The sequence below is a fragment of the Cygnus olor genome, chromosome 2 (assembly GCF_009769625.2).
Source record: "Cygnus olor isolate bCygOlo1 chromosome 2, bCygOlo1.pri.v2, whole genome shotgun sequence".
In the NCBI taxonomy this organism is placed as follows: Eukaryota; Metazoa; Chordata; class Aves; order Anseriformes; family Anatidae; genus Cygnus; species Cygnus olor.
Genome location: NC_049170.1, coordinates 151321886 through 151337622, shown reverse-complemented (window position 1 = coordinate 151337622; position 15737 = coordinate 151321886). Strand labels below are relative to the sequence as shown.

The following is a 15737-nucleotide window of genomic DNA, read 5'->3' as shown; positions in this document are numbered from 1 at the left end:
TGAAGTTAAAAGCCTTACGGAGCTTCGTGTGCCTCTCCAGCAGTGAGTGACGGGGTGGGAAAACATATTTTCAGATGTTTCTCCTGTCTGGTGATTTGAGTTTGCATCATTTTAGTTGTTCACGGCCTGGATTGCGTGTTTCCGTCTGGGTTTGTTAAGGACAAATAGGTCATCAGAATGGAAAGGACAGCTTAGAGCAGCGTGGTACAGGCTAACTTTCGGACTCGTGTTGTAGATACCGCTGAACCTCCTTAACTTCGGTAAGGGAGCAGCAGTTTGACCATCACACGGTTAGTTGAACGTGCTTATACAGCTCAGCAGAAATAACCTAACCTTTCTCCAGCTCAAGTCTTTGAGTGGTTTGTCCCGATATGAAGGTCATCAAAAGACGGTCAAGAACATGTTAGGGAGGGAAGCCAGCAGAAGTTAATTTTGCTGCTTATTTTCGGTGCTGCTGGTCCAGGCAGCCTTGGAAACTGCAGCCATACGTGGTGCTGGTGGTTAGTGGGATGTCCTAAAGACCCAAGATTTGGGTGACTTGCATTTTGTGTCAATACATGAGCCCTGCTGGGAAGTTAAACTGCACGTTTTCCAGTTAAGATCCATGTTAAAATGATGCTGTGCTTCCGATCCTCTGAAATCTATTCCAAACGGGACTTGGTTCTGCTCTGTGGTGCTTACTTAAGATGTTGTTTTACTAACCTGTTGCCTCAAAGCAAACTTGAGATAAGCATTGGCCTCCCCAGGTAGTTCTGACAAATGGCGTTGTTTAAGCGTAATTGGGTAACTTGTCTTTGTAGTGGCTTCATGTTCACACAGAAACCCACAGCAAAACTCTAAGCTGTAGTTTAGTTTAACGCTGGCAGGAATTGTGTGAGTACCTGAAGCAGTAATCTGGCTAAAGAAATACTTGTTTATGCCTTTTTTATATAATTTTGGTTGCTGACAGGGAGCTTTTTGTGTGTGCGTGTAAAGATGAGCAGGGAAGGACTGCAGTCCCCGCTGTGCAGCAGGTTATTCTGCGAGCTGCTACGGAAATAACTGGCGTAGTGCTGTAAATGGTGTCTGGTGAAATAGATTTTTACACATTCCAGCAATTTTTTTTCTTATCTCTGTTTTCTGTTTTCTTCCTGGTGTATCTCAGTTTTAAGTGTCGCCTTCTACAGTAACATCTAATCAAGCAACGCGTAATGAGTGCTATCTCATGAGAGTGGACAGGATTTTTCTTCCCATGACGTAGCTGGGAGTTACGTTAACTAGAAGGCCGAGGCTCCGTTCTGTGGAAGATAGGCCGGGAGGTGTTTAAATAAATAAAATCACTGTTTGGGGGTAAATCTCTGCTCTGGAAACTTGGAAGATAAACCAACCTCACTGCGTAAGCGATCCTGGTGGTGGAGCTGAGCTTCCTAACTTCAGCTTACTCAGGCAGCCCCGCTGCAGTGTCTGAAGGAGAAGTCAAAGGGGAGTCCTTGTTTAATCCTGGGAGGAACTGCGTTGAGTAAGTACACAAAGCAAAACGGAGGTCTCTTCAAGATACGTCACGGTAGTGTGTTGAGTAACCTTAAAAATAACAGGAGGGTGATGAAAAGCGCAGCTTTGACTCTAAGCTGCTAACAAGAAAGCTGAGATTATGTTTAATGGTTAGATTGAGGGAAGCTCTAAGTGTATACAGATTTTAAGTCCTGCAAGAGGGCTTGACAGGCCCGACTCCTTGAACAAACTGTCGTAACGCCGGAGTTGATGAAAGCTTGACTCCAGTAAAAAAAAAAAAAAAAAAAATTAAAAAAACAGGCTACGGCCAACGCCGTGAGTTCAGCTGTTTTGTTGGATCCAGCTACAATCCCCTTCTTATTTATGGCATGGCTCTGTGTTCCTGGTGTAACAACTGCCCCCCAGTTTTCATCATGTTGTCTCTTTAATTTCCTGCTGTTCCTTGCAGCTAACCTCCTGTGTTCTGCAGCAGCAAAGGCCGTGATCCTCTCTCCCCTTGGGAGATAATGAGGACGGGTGAGAAAGTGGCTAATATTACCTCCTGCCACCACCGCTGTCTAGGTGCTCTTTCTGAGCAGAAATAATTTTTTAGCGGTTCTTCTCAAGGTTGTAGTTTGTTATGTTAATTTTCAACATCAGATATTTTTAGGTCTGCGTATCTCAAGGCTTTTCTTCTGACAGTGTCAGACTTGTGTAGAGGCAACTAATTCTTACTGGTCCAGTTTGGATAGACTGACAAATTTCTCACGGGAGACTTAAGGGGGTTATGTCTAGAGCTGTCCTAGGCAATTCCAGCATCCTTGTTTTTAATTTAAAAAAAAAAAAAAAAGGTCATTCTGGCCAACTGATCTCCTTGTTGTGGGGAGGGGAAATGGGCAGTTTCTGGTCCGATAACAGAGCTTTAAGCTAGGAAGTCTTGCAAGTACCTTTTAAAGTCAGTCCTCCCATCAGAGCTGTGAAGGCAAATGGTTTTTATAAAAGCTGGGAAATGAATCTAATCCTGTGATCATTGTCACGAGCAGCTCCGCTGCCAGGGTGACTTCAGGAGTAAGGGGGGACCGACTACTTGGGGCCTCGGTGCCGCCTTTGAATTCTGCGCATTTGCGCCAAGTTCTTGTTTGTCTGCTTTCTGATACTGGTTTTGTGTGCGCTTTGGGAACCTAAAGCTATAAGGAGGTGTTTTGTTCACCCTTTGGTTTTATGGATACTCACTCATATACACACAAGATTGCTTTTGTAGTTCGTATGCCATCTCAATGTTGAAAGCATCCAAGAGTGGCATTCCTGGATTATTTTTCATCTCCTTTCCACTGTGGAGAAGAACTGACTGTCCAGATTTCCCTACCAGTAAGGGATACTTTTCTGTATTTCTTTGAGCGTAGCTACAGGCAGTGTGATTTAACCGATGCTCTGAAACCAGAAGCAGGTTCACTTCGACTGAAGGAGCAGAAACTAGGGCTTAACTTCCCCTTTCAGTCAAATACCAGCAGCAGGCTAAAAAAAGCCAGCCTGCGCTTACCTTATCGTGATCTAGCTGTGTAACTGTATGTTTTAAATGGTTCCCAGTTTGAGGATTTATAAGAGCAAAGCTGGGAGCTGCAGATGCCGCCTCCTCCTCGCCTAGCACCTCAGGTAGGTTTCAGGCTGACTTCATGTTTCTTTTAACTAATTTGCCCATGAAACCCCGGTCAGGGCCTCGATATCAAGTGTGAAACTTCAGTAGGCTGAGATTTCTCCAACAACTGCGTTATTTTGCCCTGGTTGCTTTTCCTCAAATAATCCTGGGACAGGTTTTTGTTTGTTTTGGTGGTGTGCTGTGTGTGGTTTTTAGTTCTTCTAACTAAAGCCAGCCCTGTGGCTTGGGTTTCTTGGCAGCTTGACTTGTGCCCACTGATTTCCAAGTGACAGGAGTGGAAATAACTGGGTTTTGTTGACTTTGTTACTGGCAGAGAGCGCTAGTTAGTGTGCATCAGGAACTGCTTGCCCTCTGCCTTCACGAGTGGAAAAAAGAAATGTGTGGACAGGTTTCGGTTTCTCGAAGTTACACTGGTGTTGACTTCAGTCTCTTGGAGCATTTATTTTGTAAATGGGGAGAAGTAGGCTTGGTTAGGATTTTGGAAAGCACAAATAGTCTTGAAGATCAGTTACTTCACAAGCACTCATTTTTTCCTTAAAATACCCACTCAGGCGTTTTAAAGAGTAAGCAGGGCAGAAATAAGTTTTTATTCTTTAACACAGGGCTGAAAGCTACACATTTGCGTGCTGGGATTGGTGTTTACGATAGTGTCTTTGGACTGTTGCAACACTGGCGAATGTCTTAGTGATGAATATTTCTGATAACAATGCCTGTGCATCAGAGGAGCCTGGTAAGGGTAACCGTGGAGCTTGATGACAGCTGAAATTTGCTCTTGGCAGCTTCAAAATCGTGAACAATGACAAATAATATCACTTAAAACCATTGCTAACTCTTAAGCTTTCAAAACATTTTATTTAAAAAAAACCACAACCTTCGGGGGAGCTCCTGAGTTGTGATGAAACGCAGCGATAAATTCAGATAAAAGCACCGAGCTGGTGTCTTCCCTCGTCCAACGTGTTCCGGTGACACCTCACGGGAGTTCCTGATGCAGCCGAGTGAAATTTGGAGTAACGTCTGTGTAAGGGCAGAGTTGTTCTGCGTGTTGATGTTTCCAATGAAAACAAACAACTAAAGTTAAGATGCACTTTTAAAAAAATCATTCACTTACCAGGACGCACAACTTGGCTTTAATAGATTAATGCTGATAGCTTGAAATATTCAGTTTAAGCTGGGAATTTAGCAGTTCTGTTTCTTGTGTGTGCATGAGCGTGACAGCGCCTCTGTGGGAGTCCAGGGTGCTCTAAGTACTGTGACCCCAGGCTGAAAACCTTTTCCAACAACAGCAGCATTCAGAAAGGGTAGAACAGATCGGGTGTATCCATCCGGACGTCTCTGTCATCTTCTTACATATCTCTCTGGGCTTCAGTACGCTTTTTTAATTTGGGTGTCTCTCGAACTTCTATCTTGCTCTGTGTAAAGACGAGTTAATCCTACTCGAGGTTGGCTGCTGAGCACTGAATCCTTTTGCCATTCACCTGCTCTTACCAGAGACCCCAAAGTGAGTTTTCTGCCTTTGGCTTTACAGAGTGTGGGCTTACAAGAGTAGAAAGAGTTGGAGTTGGAAAAGGTTGAGCCACTCCTTGGGGTAGTAGCTTTCATGGCTGGTAGAGGAGTTATTTCAGAAACCATCATTGCAGGTGTCGCACTAGCTCGGCCCTACCCCAAAGTGCCTTTTTGGAGCAGTGATCCTTGGGGTAAGTTAGTGTTGGAGCAGCTCGGTGGTGGTACGGGCAGAGTGGCCAATGGCAGACCCTAAATGTCTGTAAAACACTGTTTGTATTTGTGAAATTTCTTCTGGTAATCAAAACTTTAAGTGTGTGTGTACAGGGGTTTATGGTGATACAGAAATTGCTTCCTCACACCTGAGCTTCCTACTGTCCGCTGCTTTGTAAGGGTGTGGAGGGGCAGAGGCAGTGAACGAGGCTTGAGAAACTGCCTTACAAGTACCGGCTCTTCTCACACCTGGTGTGAATTAGCTCTCTTTGACGGCCTTCCCCCTTTGGTGCTGTTTGCCAGCATCGGTAGGATGCGACAGCACCTAGGGCAACTCTCTGTGCCTTAGGTTACCCCTTTTGAAGCCACCTGTGGGAATGGTGCACTTTGTTTGCTGGTTTCGAGGTCGGCAAAGCGCAGCTGCTAATGGCTTCTGCCATCTTTTAGGATCTCAGCATGGACCCGGGGTGAGAGAGACAGAGAGAGAGACCACCCTTTGGAGCAAGCCTCCCTTCCCTACCTAGTTTTTGACTGCCCGTAGTCTCGAGAAAACCTGGCCACGTTTTTAGGAACTGCTTGATAACTTGTGTTCCTGCTCGTGCTCTCAGCTGCCGTAAGCGCGGTGTCTGCCATCTGGGACAGGGCTCGGCCCATGGGGCTGACCCGGAGCCAGCCAAGAGGCTGGTGGCCCTGTTCCAGGGAGGCAGGAAAGGACAGAGGCGGTGGATCCTGTTAATGGCTTCAGTCTAGCTCAGCGTTTTCACTGAGACCACAAGCTTATCTCCAAACCTAAGGCTTGCCCGTGGAGCAATTTATTTATATATAATATTGCTAATACGCTTAGTAGAATGCAAACTGCACTTTTACAGCCATTTTTTATCTTAGAATGTCATCCTCATAAGTTTAATGTTTTTTAATGAATACTTTCTAATATTTTAAGACACTCCTCTAATAATCCAAAAACAACCAGTGTTGCAGTTTGACCTGGATGAAGCTTTTTTCTCCATGTATGTCATATTTGACATGCATTCTTCACTTTTTAGATTATGTTTATTTGTAATCTGTGCGAAAGGATGACTTGATCAGCAATTTGGGATGCCTTGCATTATTTTATTTTATTTTTTTAAATTCAAAGTAGTACTAGCAAAGGATCTTTTGGGTAGAATATTCAGAAGTCGAAGCAAAGTTATTGTTATGTCCAGGATTAGAGTAGACTGTCTCAAATAGTTAACTTTTTACTGTCTGTAAGACATGAGAAGGTTAAGCTCTCAGCAGTAAAACCATTTCCATTATTTTTCAGTTGAGGCCCAAGAGTTTAACGTGGATGTTTTTGCCAGATAGAATTGCACTCTGATTTTTGGAGCTGCCCTGCGTCAGCAGCTTGTGTTCCTGATGTGAAGCAGTGGGGAGATCTGAGTTACCCTGTGTGCTTGGCATCGTGTGCCCTTAGGGACTGCCTGGAAGGTCTCTAGGCAGCCTCTGCTACATTTATCTCTTTCCAGATTCACCCAATTTTACCTTTGCCATCTCTTCCCGTAGCAGAGTTCAAAGACGGCATGCTTGGCTCAGGTCCTGTGATGCTTGGTGGTGTGTGTGCAGCCTCGCTGCAGGTAACAGGCACGGCAGTGTTAATTACCTGAAAGCGAACAGGGAGTCTGCACTAAAATCTGGGATTGAATGCGTGTCACTGCAGTGCTAGGTGGAGTTTCTGTAGCTAAATGCCTCCTAACGTAAGATAAGAGCAAGATGAATAATTATCTGTGAAACTCCTCTATTTTCTCTGCAGTTACACGTTGACTGAAGCATGTCCAAGTGAAAAGCTTTCATTCTTTCAGACCTGGTAGATCTTGCTCAAATTTGTAATGCTATTTTTGCTGATATTTGTATTTTTAAGCAAATAACCGAATTTCCACAAAAATATGTGAGATACAGGCGCAGAAGGCCAACATCCACTTCTGTATTTTGATGATAAGACACTGAATACAGTTAATATTTGTGGTTTTCAAAGGCTTAGTAACACCACATTCATTTTTTATTGAAAGACTGAGGAAAACTACTAAAAGCCCCTTGATCAGCCAAGTGGTTTTGCATCGCTCTTGTAAACTCAGCTTGCTTGTTCTAGTTTCTCCCTGATGCTCACGACAGTGCCATAATGCTAAAGTAATTTTCTAGTGTAGTCACAGTGACAAGCATATCTTTATTAACGGGATTTATAGTTACGTACGTCTCACTTCCTCGGTCTTGTTTTTGTCGTGTTCCAATACTCGGAGATTGCTGGCAAACGTCTGCGGTGTTTGGAAAGTTCCTGCTATAGGAAGCTCTGCTAGAAGAGCACCAATAAATCATCCGGTTCTTTGGCAGTGCCTTTGCCACATGAGATGTCCCTGATAAATTGCATAAGTTCATGAATGGCAATGCAAATAATTCCATAGTAGGTAATGTTTGTTCTAGCCCATGCTAGGCGTGACAGGCCTTGAGCTAAATCCCATCTCTTATGAAAGTTAACTATCTTCACTTCCTCGGAAGCTCCTTTAAAACAGATGATACGGAAGATTTTTGAAGGAATCTGAAGGCAAGGAGACTTTAATCAATCCTGCTGTAGCAGATGACTTCTCTGAGTGCTCTACACTGCGTGTGTAGCCCTTTCCTGCCAGCAGCCAGACACGTATGTTGTGTGCAGTTGATCAGTGCAGCTGTACCACATCCAACACGCCCTGTAGGCACTGAATCATAGTCCTTGCGCAGCTCTGTAGGCACTGAATCACAGTCCTGGAGCAGGTGAGCACTACAGCACCACACGGTGGACCCAGCTTCTTCCTAGAAGGCATGCATCTGCGGTGCGTGCGCGCACACTTTGTTCGTCCGTCCTGCCAAGCTGGAGCTTGCTTCCAGGCTCCTGTTACACACTGCAGGTAACACACTCCTCCAGATGCCGTGTTTCGGAAGAGCTCGCGAGTCTCTGCCTCTGTTTGACTGAGCACGGGGCTCCTACGTAGTGCTGCTGCCCATCCTCCGGCCGCACGAGGTGGCTGAGGGCCCTGCTGGCTGCTCAGGAAGGAGCAGCCGGGAGCGTGCTCCACCTGTAGAGCAACTCGCTTGTCCCATGGATTTAAGGCTCTTTGCAAATGAAGTCCCTGATGTAAATTTGGAGGCTGCAGAAGGCAGGCTCTTCAATTTCAAGTCTAGTTAAGACTTTATTAATACCATTTATTCCTGTTATTCTATTACTCTTGAAATCCATGGTCCTAGAACTTAGTCTCAATGACTGCAGATGGGTACAGGGCTCGTGCTGATGATACTTCTGTTACATGTGCTTTCGTCCACTCCGACTTACTGGTAAGTAGATGAAGTGAAGCTGTAATGTCTGTCTCTTGCTGCACTTTTAGTTATGTGCAGCAACTTAGTATTTACAAGAACTTGTGCTGGGTGTGACTCTACAATGTGAATTTCATCTCATTCAGGGCCTTTTGTTCGTGTGTATTTAACGTCAGGTTTTTGGCTGCATTTCTCTGTGAAAAACTGTACCCCAGAAGCTGTTAATCTTGAAACAAGTATTTCTAGCCTTGTAGTAGCAAAAATGCTTTGCAGTCTAACCAGTCTGTAAATAAAAGTAAAATTTTTTCTGCTTGTCTACTGTTTGAGAATAGTTTGATTTGGAAAGGATGAGCTGATTCCCTTGTCCTAGCCTCTGTATGTGACCGTTTGAATGTTGGTGTTTCGCTTGAGCAGGAAAATATAGCAATTGTTGTTAAATGCTACCTTTGTCACCCCAAATACGAAGCAATTTAGAAAAAATGTAGAGCTTCTGTATTGACTTAGTCTGTAATAGGCGTTGAATGCATGGTGCAAAGCCTCTGGAGATGATGGCCTTTCCAGCTATGTTGTCAACAAAGATCTTGTACTGTAGATACAGACCGAAGTGTATGGAGGATGTGGGAGTGTAAGAATGGCTTAAAGTTCATCAGATTTCCTGTGCAGCAATAGGAGTCCAGTTGCCTCTAATGACTCTGGTGAGAAGCGGATGTAAGAGCTGAGGCAGCCTGCAAACAGCCCTCTGAGGGTGAGACTTCCTACTCGAGGTCTGAAGCACTGCAGTATCTGACAGAACAAAAGGTAAATATTTGGACCCTAAAAAGATCATTCAGGCCATCCAAGCGAAGAGTTCAGGCTACTTAAACATGAGATCAAGTTAGGTCTTGTAAACAAGGCCAAGAGCTTGAAGTAATACCTGTAGACTAGATAACAAGCTTGTCTAAATCCAGCTGATTAGGAAACAGGAGAAAAAGGCTGTATTGACCGGATACCTAGATCAAGGGCTTCATACACCTTCCCTCTTCCCTGCTACCTGGTTTCAGTAGTAAGAGCATTTGAATTGCACCTAATGCAAAAGAAGCAGGCTCTTCTGCATAGCTGGGAAACCAACCTCTGATCTGTGTGGGGAGTTCAGTGCCTGTGTGAGCCAGGCTGGTGCCTGTCTCGGCGGGAGCTGGGGCACTTTGCAGATAGAGGTTTAAGGGGTGGGTCTAGGGAGGGCTCAGCACAGTACGCACTGCTGAGAAGGTATTTTTATGGCATGGGAAATTCCTCAGTTCTAATCTTTGCTCACACTAGGTCTTTGTCCAGTGGAGAACTGAAGCTGTTCTTGGAGCCTGGATGTGCAACTGCTATCCTCTTGCTGTGAGCCTTGCTCAGGAAGAGTTCTTGTAGGTTGTTTATCTTTAACCATTAGAGTCAATGCCAGTTGTGCTGGTCTGCTGGTTTGTGTCACACAGACCTTCCTTTATTCCACCTCTGTAAAGAGTAGACAAACTGGGACTGGTCCTGTGTTCATCCTGTGGGTTAATTCCTAGTTTTAACAATATATTTTGTTCAGTCTCATGGCCAGGTGTAGTATAATTAAGGAGAAAACACTACTTGAGATCCAAGATCAAAAAAACGTGATGCCTGTGCTTCAGGATGATGAAATATTCAAACTTCTCTCTCTTCCTATATTCTCTTCCGTGCCTTGTAAGAGGAGCATCCTCTCACCAGTAGTAGAAAGGATTGCTCCTACTTGAGTCCCTGTAACTGTGGGCCTGCCGTTTTCATACTGCTCTGAAAACCTGGTCAGTAACTAAGCTGGGGAATGCTTCATCTGTGTCCTGCCTGCTCACCTCAGAGGAGCTGAGCTGTTCTGTAAGGAGTAACTATTTCAAAGGGGAACTGAATAAAATGCTGGTTATAGTTGTGTTTGTTTTTTCTCAAGTCGTGCCTCAGATATGTTCTGACTGTCCATAGTTAAATGCTCTACCTCATGTTTGAATGTTCAAATGATTCCTATCAGTATGGCTGTACTTCCAGTTCCACATTTCTTTTAAATAGAGAAATATGCTCGTTGTATGGTTAAATGAGATCTGTAGTTAGCGGTTTCAGTTTTATGTTAAATGTAAGATCTGTGTTGTTTCTGCTGCTGCTTTTATGGTAAATGTAGGCACAGGTTCCTGAGCTCCAACAAGTTGAGTGAATTCAGGCTGGAAAAAAAAGGTCTGATGGTAGCCAAAGTTGCTGAAATGTGAACAAGCTCTCCTGGGCCTTGAGCTGTTCCCCATGGAATAGCTCATAGTGGTGTCCTCTTTTATGTTTGCCTTGAGTTTTTTTTAATAAAGCTGGTAAGGGTAGTGTTCTTCTCAGATTCAGACCCTCTGTAATACTTCAAGTTTTTCCGAGAACCTGTGTTTTAAAGGACGGTGGCTAAGCCATGCAACTGTGAGCTCAGAATGTCAAGCCCAGTGTTTGAAAGCTGAGATGCAGCACTGGAAGGAGAAAAGCACTTACTCCAAAGTCATAGAAAGGATTTCCAACTGTAATTCACAGAGGAAAGCTGGTCAGTGTTTTGTTTGGTAAATTACACTTCAGTTAATGCATTGTCTTGGACTGATAGTACTTTAAACCCACGCCAAACGCTTGCTGTGGGGACAAGGAAAGGTTATGCGTGAGTGCTTTCTGTCTCCACCTCTGCAACTCCTAATTTAAGTGAACGATCCTCTTTACGCACAAAATTAACTTCTGGTACGTGAATGTTTCAGTGCCTTCCCACTCAAACACATAAAGAGTATCATCAAATATTTAAGTCTGGTAAATAAAGAAAATTAGCAGTTGAAAATGGTCAGAGCACCTCTCGAGTGCTGTGGAGCTATGAGGAAGGAGCTGGCCCGTGTTTTGGAAACAACTCGTTTAATCTTTGTTATACATCGGAGCGTCATCATTATTAACTGTGTGATTTACAGCTGAAGCTCAGACTATTGAGTTGTAGTATTGCTTCTTTTGATGTTAAACAGCTTCATTACTCTCCTGCAAATAAAGAAATGAGAACTTACTTTTTCAGCTGTGTAGAAGGAAACTACTGGGGATATGTTAATAGCTCTCTGACCAGCAATTCCTCAAGTCACAGAGCAGTTTCTTCTTCCAACTGGAAATTGAAGTTTTGGCACTGTGAGTTGGCAAGGAAAAAATAACTTTGCATCGTTTTGGTGAGTGATGGAAGTTTTCAACCAAGTTTTGCTTTCTGTGGAAACTATCTATATGAATCCTAGCGTTTATTGGTTTTCCTGCTTTTATAGGGGAGTGGATGTGTTGTTTTTTTGGATCTTTTTTTCATGGCTGCCATACTATGAAGAGTAGTCTGTCAGAAGCTCTGCAGGGGTCATTTTGACTGCTCAGTTTGCGTGCTGTCTTATGGCTGGCAATAGAACTTCTTATAAACTACCAGAAGCCTTCTGACAGTTATCTTTAAGGATCTTTATAGGGACTTTTTTAACTCGTCTTTCTATACTGAGCCTTTCAGATATGCATTAACCTGCTGAAGGGTTGTTGTCACTCGCGGTCTGTTGTGATCCACGTTGGGGAGAGTGCATCGCCTCCAATCCCTGTTGCTGTCTCTTCTACTTTGTGTTTTGGGCTAAGCAAAGTCGAGCGCAGATAATGATGTGTCTAACACGTGATTTTAAATGTGGTTCGTGTCTCTGCAACAGTGTTGGGTATACAGGTTGATGCTAGGTGGAGTTATTTGTGGAATCCTAGAATAGCTCGGGTTGGAAGGGACCTTAAAGCCTGTCTGGTTCCAACCCCCCTGCCACGGGCAGGGACACCTCCCACCAGACCAGGCTGCCCAAAGCCCCATCCAGCCTGGCTTTGAGCACTGTCAGGGATGGGGCATCCCCAGCTTCTCTGGGCAACCTGTGCCAGTGCCTCACCACCCTCTGAGTGAAGAATTTTCTCCTTTATATCTAATCCAAACCTACCCTCTTTTAGTTTAAAGCCATTCCCCCTTGTCCTATCACTGCACCCCCTGACAAAGAGTCCCTCCCCAGCTTTCCTGTAGGCCCCTTTAGGTACTGGCAGGCTGCTGTAAGGTCTCCCCGGAGCCTTCTCTTCTCCAGGCTGAACGACCCCAGGTCCCTCAAGTCCCCCTTCACAGGAGAGGTGCTCCAGCCCCCTGATCATTCTTGTGGCCCTCCTCTGGACTCGTTCTAATGTGCCTGTGTCCTTCTTGTGCTGGGGGCTCCAGAGCTGAACACGGGGCTCCAGGTGGGGTCTCACGAGAGCAGAGCAGAGGGACACGTTCACCTCCCTCCCCTGTTGGCCACTGTTGATGCAGCCCAGGACACGGTTGGCCTTCTGGGCTGCAAGCGCACGTTACCAGCTCATGTTGAGCTTCTCATCAACCCTCAGGCCCTTCTCCTCAGGGCTGCTCTTGATAATCCTATACATAGGAGCTAGACAGAGCTTTTAGTTAGAACTATTTGCCATGTCAAGTTGTTTGAAAACCCACAGAAATGTAAGTTTTTGCCTGCTGTCTAAGTTACAGATCACAGAGGAAACGGCGGCTCAGGCTGCCGCAGGCCCTCACCTTGGTGGTGTCTCTGTGAGGCCAGTGTCCAGGCGGAGCCAGGCAGAGGACTGGAGCTCGGGCTGTTGGGTTGGCAGTTGATGGTTCGTGCTGAGTTAAAGGAAGCACTTTGACTTGAGTTTCCCTCTGAGATATCCCTGTTACCTGCTTGTGAGGATGTGGGCCCAGCTCTGACACAGGGCGTGCTTGGCCTGTGAGCGGGCTCTTGCTTTAACGCTGGCAAAGCCTGAAAAACCTCTTGAGATAACTTCAACCCCCTAACTAGAAACTGCTGTATCTGACAATAAGGGCTGTTTTGCCACAATATTTCAGCAAACTTTCTAGCATGGGAGTACTCTGAATTATTATTTTTTCAGTAAAATGCATTACCTCCTGTTACTGGCTTTACTATTTTCCCCGGATGATGCAGCCTTTAATGTCAGCGTGTTCTTCTTGTAGCTCACATGAGGGCAACACGTGGAGGCTTGGGAAGTGTTGGCTGAGGTTGTGCCTGTTGAAACACATATGCCAGAGCAAAACAAACGCCATGTGACTCACAGAAGACTCTTTGCACCTTTATGGTTAATAGCTTTCTTCAGCATGAGTTTTGTATGGAGAGCAAGATTTAATGGGGCACTGTGCTGGGGAGCTGAATTCCACCTTCCCCTTCAGTGACAAAACTAATGAGGTAAGGGATGGTCACCTAAATGAATAGGTGAGGTGTAAGGGATGGCTGCTGAAGTGAACGGGTGAGGTCTCCCTAATTTACCAGAAACAAGGTTTATTGTCTGCTTCCTTCTTTTGGACTCGTCCTTACAAAGCCATGCCAGTGCAGTATGCGGAGGGCAAGCAAGGATGTCTTCTGAGAACGAGCGTATTCTTCTCTTGTTTACCAGCTATTCTAATTAGCCTGTCAAAGAAACAGTGTTAATTTGCTTCACAGACGTCTATTGAAGTAAAGAAAATTATTTTTTGAATAAATACTGACTGAAAACTTAAGAGCTAAGCTGGCAGATGCTTAATTCTTCAGTGTTGTCATTTGTATCATAGGTTACAAGCTCTTGACAGGTTTTATCAATGGAAACAGATTAGACCATATAAAAGGATACAAGGGGTAGTTACTTTGAAAGCTTGATTTTTTTTTTTTATTATTTATTTCATTTTTTTCCCAAATTTCTGTAGGGACCAACAGTGTCTTTCCTCAACAGTTCCTCGTGTGGCTCCAGGCTTAATTCTTTGCTCAGCACCAGCAGATCACAGAGTTCCTCTGAGAGTGGATGTTTCCATGATTTCTCTGCTCCCCTGTACCCGTTACTCTTCTGCTACGTTGACTTATCCCATCTGGAATTGCCCTGGAGCTGTAACTCCTGGCACTTCTTCCCTTTCTTGCTGAAGGGCCAGCACGCAGGAATGGGGTGCCAGGGGGAAGCTGCAGCATGGGGAGTGCTGAGCAGGGAGAGAGCAGTGCTGGGATAGCACGGGGCAGGAGGGTCTCCGCGCTGGGTTAGCTACAGCTTTCAGTAAGACAAAATTCTGCGTGCTACTTAATGTAATTATGACAAGGTTTGAAGGCATAAAACTGGCGATGTGAGTTGGTCCAGTGGAAGTGTAACCCAAGTTTTCTGTTTAATGAAATCATCAGTCATGCTTGAAAAAAAATCTGTTCTCTGGTACTGAATAGGAAGCTTTTTCTACTGCAGCGTAGCAGGATAGAAGGATCCAAGTATTTGAGTGTTGAAGGAAATTAGGCATGTTGCAATCGCCTAAGTGGTCACAGCCACGAGGACTTTCAAATCCAGTTGTCAGGGCTGAAGACAGCGATCGTGCCGCTCTGCTCAGCGATGTACTGAGCTACGTGTGAGTGTAAGACCCTACGGCTTCCATCAGGGGGTTTTAACTGAATTGTCAGGAGTTGTTAACTTCATATAGCTCCTTGGCAGGAGGAGCCACGCCTGAAATACGGTAGGAGAACAATTGTTGAAACAAAGCCTATGCTTTAACAAAACGAGTAAGGTGTCATGGATGTTTCTTGGATTTCTGGAGGTTTCTTGGGTTTATGATTCCTCAGGAGAACAAATGAGTATGTCATACAACGGTGCTGGGGGGGGGCAGTTGATAATTGGCCGGGTACTGCTTACTGTATGTGCACACAAACTAGCAAAACTTATCATTGATTACCATTGCTTTTCTTGTTTTCACTTCTGAAATATCTGTAGCAAAAGACTTTGTTTCAGTGTGACTGCAAATAGAATAAATTTATTTTATTTATCAGTTAAATTTTGGATAATGACCCTTACTAATCTGCAGAGTCCTTGCCTTCTCCTCTTCTTCGAGCACTGCTGTTTGGGTTTCAGGATTCTTTGGTGGGAAGGGGAGGAGGGAATGGGTGGTAACTTCTGATGATAGCTTTCAGATCCCCCAGCCCCAGTACTGCAGAGCCCTTCCCTTTCCCTTTTTCCTTCCTGAGCAGGGACAAATCAGTAGTATTATGTTTTCTGATTAGAAATTTCACTGCGAAACAGCATACTTTCCTATTAAATGCTCGTTAATCAGGATTATCTAATGTAAAAGGAGCTGAAGTAGTACAAATTAACACTGAATATTTCACGTCTCTTCAGCTGGATCTGCAGATGTCATTAACGTGACAGGTATTTTATATTTCTAAAACAATTTCTAATATGAGATGCATTGCAGGATGGGGTTGACGTCTCTACTGAACAAAGAGAACTGTCCTGTGAAATGGGAGGATCGTTCTTTAAAAGAACCCTTGAGAGATGTGAAGTGTCTGCGGGGTAGATTCTGGTACCAGGAGCAATGCCTGCAGTAGGAGCTCCAGTGGCTTTACTGGAGGCAGGTTGTTACACCACCCAACTATAGGTGAATTAGCTGAAATCCCTGAGAGATAAGCCTGCCAAACCCCCTATGGGACAGGTTTGTGTAATACCATAACACAAAGGATTAGTTTTGGCTAGTTCATCACCCAGTCACTGCACTAAAAAAGGTAGATGTTGGTTGTTGTGTAAACCTTCT

At 44.6% G+C, this 15737-nt stretch overlaps 1 protein-coding gene across 12 annotated transcripts in view; it reads left to right on the top strand.

The window, feature by feature from the left end:
- CYRIB (CYFIP related Rac1 interactor B) overlaps positions 1 to 15737 on the top strand; it is a 95084-nt gene that overhangs the window by 34446 nt on the left and 44901 nt on the right. The gene's annotated exons all lie outside the window — the stretch shown is intronic.